Below are 11,233 nucleotides of genomic sequence, written 5' to 3'. Positions count from 1 at the left end.
AGCTCTAACATCTTTGTTTCTAAATAACGTTCTTCAGTCAAAGAAATCATGGCCCCTTGGAGGAATAACTGATTCTAGAGCTGAGGTAGGAAAACTACAAGATGAATTTGGAGCACCTCGTAGTGCTAGAAAGTTTGAAAGTGCTTTTGAAAATTATATTTAAAGGATAGAGCATGTTGAAAGGACATAAGGGTCAACTTGAAAGTTTCCTATAGCCAAAGCTAGAAAAATTTTAGCAAAAGAAATAATCATTATAATAAGTAATGATATTATTTGGTTATAACTGAAAAAATGAAATATTGATGAGTCCATACTGGTATAAATAAATGATAGACTAAACAAACAAACAAACAAATAGGGGAGAGGAGACACGAATCTTTCTTAAAGAAGATTTCCAAGCTACAAATGTACAAGAAATGAGGACAATAGTCTGTTATCCTGATAACATCACAGCAATAATTGCTGCAGGCAAGATCTGTTGGTGAATCCTAGGTGGACAAACCTTTAAGGAGAAAAGGGATATTTGCAGAATCTCTAAGTATCTCTCCCAGAATATTTACTAATTGCCGTGGTAGTTTTAACATATGTCACGGATTCTTTCATTATTCTTCATCCAGGAGGTAAAGCTTAATTTTCCTTGGGTGTAGGCTAGACTTGCATGCTTCTAACAAATAGAGCATGGAAAGAGAGAGGAAGTTTTCAGTGGATCAACCTCATAGACATCACCTTAAACAAAGGATCAAGGTTAATATTGCTACTGGTAAGTCATATTGATAGCACTATCCCCAGATGTGATGCAGTGAGAAAGTCTCTTCACTTTCACAGTATTCTTCTCCAAATTCCTAATCCCAGTCTAATCATGAGACAATATCAGACAAACCCAAATTAAAGACTTTTTTTTTGCCTCTAAACTGAAAAAGTTGGACTAGCGTGCTTCTAATTATAGATTCGATGGCAATGTTATCCTTGGTTCTAGCAGAATGTGAATTTGATCTCTCCATTCAGAAGCATTTTTATGTACTTTGGTCCCTGATGTGAATTTGGGAATCCCAGCCCGGATGACAACAGCTGCATTCCCACCCTCTGCCCCAAGCTCAGGGGTTTACGAGGAAGGAGGAGGTATGGCCAGTCGCTGACATCACACCCATTCTTCCTTGTTCCAAGTCATTTCTATCAAATGGTGTTTCCCAAGCTTTGGTTATTCATGCCTCATCTTCATGATCCTTACCATATTCACATTCTACGTTTACTATGTTTTACTTAACATCTTTCTTTAAACTGCTCCCTTTTTTTAATTTTAACGTACATTTGCCCTAAGCAGTAATAGCTGCGAAATTGCAGATTTGATATGCCAGCTATATTTTTTCTAATGCACATTATAATAAATACACAACCCAAAGCCACCATAACTATGCCCTACCTGAAACTGTCTCTGGTAACACGAGCGGTGTGCACCCCACGCTTTGGGAAATGCTTTCATGAAGGTGAGAGGCAGAGCCCCGGGGATTTCATCGTCATCTGTGTTCTTACCCCAGTCATCTTAGAGCTCAGGAGGAAATGAAAAACCATTTCTCTCTATGAAAATATTGGGGCTCTCATTCTAAGTCACTGGGGAGTCTTCACTTTATTTCGGTTTGGAATGAAGTACAGAAATGTCTGAGCCTTCCTTTTGAGGGAGAGGCCTAAAGGGAGCTGGAAGAAGGAAAGAAATATATTTTGCTGGTTTGAAAAACTAGGAGTCAATGGCAGAGAGAAGAGCTGGAAAGAAAGAGCAGTTAACTGGAGTAAGATAAGGTAGCCGGAGAAATGGGGGTAGTGGGGGAAAATAGTGGAGGGAAATGCAGCTACTGAAATAAACAGAACATTAAATGAAAGGTGAGAGACTTTGTAGAGATCCTTGTTTGCTCCTCCTTTTTGCCTTTTGGACTCTCATTCATGGTGTGAGGACTGATTAGATATACCCGGGGGCCAGCTTGAAGAGTCAAGGGGATGGTTTTCTCCAATAAACTTCCTGCTAATGGGATCTTGCTCTGAAAGGGTTAGCTTCTCTGTGACATGTGGCCTTGGCATGAAAGATGGATTTAATACTATCAGACAGAAGTTAGAAAAGAGTTTAAGTTTTCTCTAGCATCCTTTCATACTTAATGGAGAAAGAGAATAGCTTTAGCCTTTATCATAATACAAATCTGGTTGATTCAAACCCATACATGTGCAAGGGTCAGTCACATTTGAAGAGTAACTTTAAAAAAAAAAAAATCTGAATTCCAGAGGATTAAGGTATCTGTTTAGGAACGTCTCTCCTGGAACGCAGCTACAGTAAGTGCCTGCAGATGGGTCCAGCTGCATTGCACTGGACTCTGGTAGAAGCCGATGGATCCTGATACCATAGAATTGTGACTGGGGGGAAAGGATTATGTTAAAAGCCAAGTCAGCTACACAGAGGCCAATCAGGAAAGTTTTCCATGCTTTTTTGTATATTTCCATTTAAAAATAGTGCTCTCCAAGAGGGAGAGCTGAGATGGTTTCCATGCTTTCCAAAAGATGCTGGAAACCGGGAGGGTCTGAGGAGGCCGGGTACGGTCTATACATCCAAGAGAACAAATTTAGTCTGAAGACAAGAAGCGCTTTGTCAAGCTGTGCCAAAGATGCGATGGATTACCGTTTCCTGAGATGAATTTAGGAAAACCCAAGAATTAAATTGTATTTACAGCACATAAAAAGCAGTCTCATATACTTTTCCTCCAAAATCTCGACTAGGATATTTGTAATAATTTTGATTTCTTTCCAGTTTTGCGAGAATACTCATCTGAAATTACATTTTCAGATCAATATCTGCCAGATGTCCTTTCTTTTCTTCATTTTTCGTTTTCGGTCAGAGCATTGTTCCTAGAAGTTTTCCTTCCCAATTTCTCTGTACGTTTTCTTTTCTCCATTTTATCCTTGGCACTCTTTAGAGATAGACCCATGGACAAAATATTATTTCTCCAGGCCTTTCCTTAGAGAGAGAGAGAGAGAGAGACCACTTTTGTACTCGCCTTGACTTTTCAGAATTTTCAAAACTATGTCAGCTTAAACCAAGACAAACCTTTGTGTAGAGTCTATGAATCTCAGCAGCAGTGGCTATGGTGAGTTAGCCTCTTCCAGAAGAGCATTCATCACATGGCATGAGCCACTGAGTTAATGTGCATCTGACAGCTCAGGTCACTGCCCTTGGCTGGTTCTTGAAATGATTCAAGTCGAGTAACAACTTAGATTATTGGACCAGAATGAAAAAAAGAAAAAAACAGAATCTTTGAAGTGATTTTGATTCTAGTTTGTTTGTTTTATGTGAACAAAGTGATTTGTGGTAAGTATGTATATAACCAAACCAAAATTTAAGAGAATCCCCTAAGATAAAATAAAAAATGTAGAAAATGTTTTCTTATTAGGTCTTTACTTGTTCTGCCTGTCCTCCAAAACAGTCATTCATTTCTAGCACTGCTCCCTAGCTGGAAAAAGAGTCATCGTTCTATAGATCTAAACCACTGAACCAATCACATTTCTGATGGAGAGATTTTTTTTCTAAGGATGTGAATTGAGGGGGGTCAGTGGAGGCTGAGTTGAAAAGATCAGAGCGTCTAATTTGGTCCTCCTTTCTTCTGATGGATTAGCAGCGTGCCCATGCCAACGAACTGGTGTATTTTCTGTTTTTAATTTCCTCAATTTTTGAACTGTAGAATAACATATTACGGTTTCTGTTTCCTGGGAACATAAAACACAAGTAAATATTTGAGAAATTTGATACAGGGAATTTTGGTTTCGAGCTTGTCAAAGTGATGCATGAAATCGAGCCCCACTGAAATGTTGTTCTTCCTTGCATCTGTTTTATCATGATTTGATGAAATCATCTTCGTGGCCCACTCCTGAATAATCTTATAACTAATACATAAGTGCATGGATTTCTTAAATACTGTTCTGTTAGTACCTGGTCTTTTGGCACTGCATAGACTTACATAAAAATTAAAATGTATATGTGGACTTTAGTTTACATCTTTCATTGAAACAGCATCTTTTGAGCCTTTATTGTTGCTAATTAATATTTGAGGCTGCCCAAGACAAGAGCACAGATCGAAGCCCTGCCTGCAGCTCCTCATCTTCTCTTGCTTCCCCATCCCCGGCTGTGCATGAGAGGCCTCCCACACGAGCCAGTTGCATTAGTTTCCTGTAGCACTGCAACGAATTACCCCAGACTTAGTGGCTTAAAACAATGCCAATTTATTGTCTTGCCATTCCGAAGGTCTCGGCAGGGCTGATTCCTTCTGGAGGCCTCTGTGGGGAGTATTCATTCCCTTGCCTTTCTTCGCTTCCAGAGGCCACCTGCGTTCCTTGGCTCCTGGCTCCTTTCTCTCATCATTCCAACCTCTTGCTTCCATCGTCACATTTTCTACTACTGACTGATCCTCCTGCCTCCTTCGTGTAAAGACTGTTGTGGTTACATTGGGCCTACCCAGGTAATCGAAGATAAGTTTTCCATCCTAATTCTTAACTTCATCATATCTGTAAAGTCCCTTTACCATGTGAGGTGACATATTCACAGGGTCTGGGGACTAGGGTTTGGACATCGTTGGGAGGCCTACCATATATGTGAATTCTCTAGTTCAAGTTCTGTTCTCTACCCCTCCCTTCACTCACATGCATGTGCGCATGCACACACACACACACATGCACGCATACACACAAGAATTGCCCTAACTGCTCTTGGGAACAGCAGCAGCACTGCATGTCTGCCCTTGGGAGGGCCAACCCAGGAAAGAGCTAGAAGTGGCTAGAACTAATTGGATGGGAAATTTCCTGAGCACCTGGAATATAGTCTAAGTTTAGGAAAAGTCAGTGCAAGCTGCACGTGGGCTCCTACTTTTGGCTCTCGGACTCTTTAACCCTTGAGGAGGAGCACAGCCAAAAGAAGGCCAGGTAGGGCTCTCTAAAGCTAGGATTTCAGAGCAGAAAACAGCTGCTCATATCTACGAGAAATATGGCCTTCAGCACCCAGACAGGTGACATAACTGAATGCCTGGCAGTGAACCTTGGGAAAATGGAGACTGTCCCTTCAGAAGGAGGCAGCATATATACAGTCTCAGAGGAAGGGGGCCCAGTGTTGCTACTTCTTATTTTTTTAAACAAAACTAGAAATCTGTCTTTGTCTTATTTTATACACTAGCAAACAACAACAACAAAAAACATGCATTGGACCTGATTCAGCCCTCTAATTTGCAACTGACCTCTAGTTTAAAGGAGTAAGCACAGAATACTTAACGATAGGCAATACTACATTGAATGAGTGAACAATGACTGTCAATGCTAAGTTTAGAGTTGGGCATTAATTAAGTTGCCCAAAGCTGAAAAGTTCATTCCTAATCATGCCACATTCCAATATGCTCATCAGAAATTTGGCAGGGAGATTACATGACAATATTAAGATAAATATTAATGAAATGCCAAAAATATGGTGATGACTTCAATTTGGTATAAACTCTTTCCCATTATGAATTTCACATTGAAAAAGGGAAGTCTATAAATTAAAACTCCAAAGTTAAAGTCCAGTGGAATTAAGGTCCAAAATCAAAAGTTCTTGCCCTTGTGTGTGAAATCCAAAGAAATCAAAAGCAAAGTTTAAAATTACTTCAGAAATTTCTAAGAAATTACTTAACATCATTTAGTCCTTCAACAAATAATTATTGAGCTTCTACTGTGTTCCAGGCACAAGGTTATTCCCCAAACCAAGTAGTTAGTATTGCCAAATACCATGGCAGAAATCCAATGGCACTGAGTGAAGGAGAGTAGTTGGAGAAAATCTTGATTTCTTTTTCACTAGAATCTAATAAGTCTACCGCACTGGAGATGATGACCAGTGAAGTCACACTTGATGGGAAGAATATCACACCTACACGTACACATACCACCACCACCAGAAAGAGAGGAGAGAGAGAGAGAGAGAGAGAGAGAGAGAGAGAGAATTCACTCCCTCACTTCACAGGGATAAAACCTCTTTTCTAAGCATATGCTGAGAGCATACAAGAGTTCATGCTTCCTGCAGGCAAGTAGTACTCCAAAGAGAAAAAAACAGAGCGAAGAAAGGCTGGGGCTACACATGTGCATGGGCCTAGTTCCTATCCCCAAAAGCACTGATTCAAGAAAACACTGCTTCTCCCCTAGGCAGTGAAGAAGGGAGGAGAGAGGACTGTCCTCCCCCAAATCTACATAAACACACAGTCAGAGGAAGAAGATTCGACTTCTACCCCTCAAGGCCCAACAAAAATAAGAGGGAAGGACATTCAAACTATTTTGTTTGGTTGATTCTTGAGTATAAACTTGATTGGCAATAATAATAAAATTTCATTGGTTAAAATAAAATTTTCTTATTCTGAAAAATCAAGAACTGGGTGTAGAGTTTTGTGAACACAGTCTCAGGTGTACATGTGTGCAGGTCGACCGGTAGATGATCAGGAGGGAACTAGAAGCCGCTGATGTCTTGATTTTGAGTCTCTGAGTCCCACTTGGTGGAGGGATTGATTGAGTTACATCACTCTAATCTTGGTGATCAACCCATGAACAATTCTATTTTGAATCCTGCATTCAAGGCAGATAAAGATTGTAAGTACTCTTCATCCTTCTAGAAAATTAGAACAATCCTATGAGGTCATATACAATATGGCTTTTTTTTTTTTTTTTTTTTTTGGTCAAAGCTTTATAAAGATACAGTTTCTCATTACCTTAAAATGCCCAGCTCATCCCTCTCTCTTGGTTGCTCCCATTTTCCCCATCAACATTTAAGAATCCGGTCTTCCATGCAGGGGTTCATAACGAATCCCACTGATCTGAGTCAGCGCTGGCATCCCCACATCCTACATGCACAGTGGCTCTTATTGGCCATAGTCTTCTTTGTTCAATGGTCGTCGATATCCATGCATAGTGAGTAGATGCCTTTTCACTCATTGTGTTGGCCTCTTGGAAAAAACCAAAGCCTAGAGCTGCCTTCACAGGTGACTTGAAGCACAAACCTTCCTGAGAATGTTCCCCGAACCACCATGTCGCCATAAGTAGACTTGCTTCATGTGCATAAGGTTGATAGAGGTTAACTGAGAATACATACCATATTTGAAAGTGCTTTCAAAAGTACATAATACTCTCTGATTATAGAGCGGTGTTGAGATTCCTGACCACTGTAGTTCAGTGCTCTGTATTCATGCACGTGTGTGTCACCTCTATCTTCTCAACATGCTTTGTGTTTTTCAAAGCCCCTAATGGCTGCCTAATGCAATTCATATATATGTGAAATGGTAAGGAATTGAACTCCATTCCCATGGAGGAGCAGGGACCTACCCTTAACGTTCTAATCCCCTATTTTAAGAATATCAACTGCAGAAAGGAATGCTAGCCTAAATCCTCCTGCCTGGTGTATAAAAGCAGATTATAGAAGAAGACTTTTTTTTTTTTTAAGCGAGAAACATGGTTTTAAAGACATTCCAAAAAGAAAGGGGAGGAGATCCAATCTTTCTAAAAATTGAGAACAAGTCTTTGGCAGAGGCCAAGCTGAGAAATGGAAAGAAAACTCATTTCTGCAGTTACAGAATCACTATCCAGATTGAGTGAATAAATCTGCTTGGTCAAAGAAAACCTCAGAGTTGAGAAAAAATAGTCACGAGCAGTAGATACGTTCTATTCCTCTTCCGTGTCTGATCTCACACCTTGGTGAAAGGTGACGGGCAGGCTGTGGAGTGAGGGGGTTTGGGGAACTTGGTGGCAGATTCTGAGGGGGTACCTTGGTGGTTCTTGGTGGAGAAGCAGGCCCCTGGGTCAGCCTGCTGGGATTCAAACCTGGCACCACCACTGGCCCGCTGCCAGGACTTGCAGACTAGACTTTTCTTCCTGGGCCTTTATTTTCTCCTCTATGAAGTGAGAATAACAGGGGCTCCTGCCTCATTAGGTGTTTGTAAACATTAAGTGAAATAATATGGAAAAGTTAGTAGCAGAGAACTTAGGAAATAACAAATACTTAATAAATATTATTATTAGTAATTTCTTTTTTAAAAGTATAAACTGCCAAAGAAAGCTGGAAAAAAATTTTCTTTTAGTCACATAGTGTTAGCTTCAGGGAGCCAGGAGCAAGGCGTGTCACTAGACATTGATGCCTCCCAAAATACTGGAAGGGGTTTCTATTTGTCCCTGTTAGAAAAAACTAGTGTTAGATTAAACACTAAGCAATAGTCAAAGTTAATGAGAAATGTGGAAAGCTATACTTGGGTATTTGTCATTCTAAAAAATGTTAAACAAAATTGTGTTCCTTCTTTATTTTGCTATTAGAAATTAATCACTCATTAATATTTGCTTATAATTTGGATAGTTCACTTTAGAAACATCATAGTAAAGTGAAGCACATGCTAAACATTTTCAAACTTTTGTTTAAGGCTTAGAAAGATCAAGCCTAAGAAAGGCTTCATGGGTCATAATTAAGAAACTACTATTCATTTGGAACCACCTCCTAAATGATAGGCTTTTGGCCTATCTCAAAGGGATAATTTGGTTAGGGGAAATCCACTAAGTCCCAGAAAATGTCACAATTAATTACCATATAGATATAATTTAATTTACCATTACTGTATAGGTATACTGTATAGATATGCTTTACTATATAATTACTTAAATTCTTTAATTACTATATAGATATACTTTATATAATAATCGTGTTCCTCAACAGCTGTACCTAAAACAAATTTTTATAATTTGATTAATTTCTCCCATTAACTTACATTATAATACCCATGAAATATCATCTTTGTTTCTGTTTGATTTTAATCCATAGTGACCTCTAATTCTTTGTCAAACATGGTAGTTAAAACCTATAAGTGAATATTGGGTGTTTTCAAGAATCGTAACAGTCATATTTTCTATTTAGGGGCAGCCTGGCAATGAATCCTTTTGCAAATTTGAGCATTTTTTTTTGTAACGACAGTTATATAATTTTGAGATAATAAGTGATTATAAGTTCTTTGAGGACAAGGATTATATTTTCTTTCTACCACAGCACCCCACAGTGAGAATAAAAGATAATGCCTGGACATAAAGCTAAGGCCTGGGTCCACATGCAGCCCTGACAACCAGCTTGCTGTGGACAAGGCACCTACTTTAGGTGAACGCGGATTTCCTCATCTCCCTTGCTATCTCATGAAGCCAGAGAGTCTCAGATGGAATCGTATTTGTAAGAAATGCAATCAAACATATGAGAACACAATTGGAATCTAAGGTTGACTTCATGGCAGGTACTCGACACACAGTTATCCAATGATTCACTACCATTTAATGTATTTGTTCATTTACATTGCAGTTTTCATGTGTTTACTTTTCTTAAAGTAGGGTACTTGTATATTTTGGTTAGTTTTCTTCTTTTTTTTTTTAAAAAAAAATCACATATGTGGCCTTAAAATCCTTATTTTGGTTTGCTCAGGCTATGTCTTCAAGTTTTTCCATGAGTTCTTTGTTCTCTTTGCTCCTCCCACCCATATGTTCAACCCCTGCTTTTTAACATCTTTCTGTATTGTTCTCTAATGACAAGAACTACAATGTGAGTACCCCAGTGGGGGCTGAAAACTCTAGTGACCCGGGAGGTGGCAAGAGTTTAATGAACTCCATTCACTCCATAGGGATATCCCAGTCTTTGTCGCTCAGGCCTGCTAACTAACCCAAGCCAAGAGGAACAAATCCTCCTGTGTTAGTTTCCTTTTGCTGCTGTCACAAATTACTGTAAACTTAATAACTTACAATAACACAGCTTTATTATCTTATAGTTCTGGACATCAGAAGTCCAAAATGGGTACCAGTGAGCAAAAGTGGAGGTGCAGGCAGGGCTGGTTCCCTCGAGAGGCTCTAGGAGAGAATCCGTTTCCTTGCTTTCCCACATCTAGAGGCCGCCCACATTCCTTGTCTCATGGCTTCCTTCCACCATCTTCACAGCCAGCAACAGTGAGTTGAGTCCTTTTCCTATCGCATCATTCTGACCTTGCTTCTGTTATTGCATCTCCTTTTCACGGTATTATTCTGCCTCCCTCTTTTGCTTTTAAGACTCACCCAGATAACCCAGAATAAACTCTCACTTTAGGTCAACTGACTAACAGCCTTAATTCCACATGTAACCTTAATTCCTCTTTGCCATGTAACCTAACATATTCATAGGTTCTGGGAATTAAGAAGGAGACACACCCAAACTTATGGGATACGACAAAAGCAGTTCTAAGAGGGAAGTTTGTAGTGATGAATAACTGCATTAAGAAACAAGAAAGATTTCAAATAAACCTAACTTTACTCTTCAAGAAACTAGAAAAAGAGCAAATGGTGTCTGAAATCAGTGGAAGAAAGAAAATAAAAAGATTAAAGTGGAAATAAACGAAACAGACAAAAAAAAAACAGTGAAAAAGATCAATGAAACTAAGCTGTTTCTTTGAAAAAGTAAACAAAGGTGGCACACCTTTAGCTAGACTAAGAAAAAGGGAGAATCCTCAAATAAAATCATAAATGAAAGAGCAGACATTACAACTGGTACACAGAAATACTAAAGATCATAAGAAACTACTATAAACAATGACACAAATTAGATAACCTAGCAGAAATGGATAAATTCCTATGACTGAATCTTGAAGAAATAGAAAACCTGAACAAATCAGTTACCAGTAAAAAGATTGAATCAGTAATAAAAAAAACCTCGCATCACAAATAAGTTCAGGACTGGATGGCTTCACCAATGAATTCCACCAAACATTTAAAGAATGATAATACCACTTCTTCTCAAACTCTTATAAAAAATAGAAGAGGAGGGACACCTTCAAATTCATTTTGTAAGGCTGACATTATCCTGATACTAAAGCCAGAAAAGGATACTACAAGAAAAGAAAATTATAGGCCAATATCCCTGATGAATGTAGATGTAAAAATCCTCAATAAAATATTAGCACACTGAATTCAATAGTACATTTAAAGGAGCATACACCACAATCACATGGGATTTATTCCTGGGATGCAAGGATAGTTCAACATATGCAGATCAATAAAGATGAGATACCACATTAACAAAATGAAGGATAAAAATTATATGATCTCAATAGATGCAGAAAAGACATTTGACAAAATTCAACATCCTTCATGATTAAAACTCTCAATAAAGTGGGTATAGAGGGAACATACGTTAGCATTATAAAAGCCATAT

The 11,233-nt window shown here is 38.8% G+C and overlaps 1 long non-coding RNA gene across 1 annotated transcript in view; it reads left to right on the top strand.

Moving 5' to 3' along the window:
* The window catches only part of LOC111747427, a 264,308-nt gene extending 255,129 nt beyond the window's left edge, over nucleotides 1-9,179 (top strand). Inside the window, exon 4 of the long non-coding RNA XR_002783525.1 lies at nucleotides 9,062-9,179. This is a non-coding gene — a long non-coding RNA (uncharacterized LOC111747427). The remainder of the gene's footprint in view (nucleotides 1-9,061) is intronic.
* The last annotated feature ends 2,054 nt before the right edge of the window (nucleotides 9,180-11,233 follow it).

The sequence above is a fragment of the Pteropus vampyrus genome, unplaced genomic scaffold, assembly GCF_000151845.1.
Source record: "Pteropus vampyrus isolate Shadow unplaced genomic scaffold, Pvam_2.0 Scaffold222, whole genome shotgun sequence".
NCBI classification, from domain to species: domain Eukaryota; kingdom Metazoa; phylum Chordata; class Mammalia; order Chiroptera; family Pteropodidae; genus Pteropus; species Pteropus vampyrus.
The sequence above is the reverse complement of the archived record's forward strand: the minus strand, read 5'-3'. Positions and strand labels throughout refer to the sequence as shown.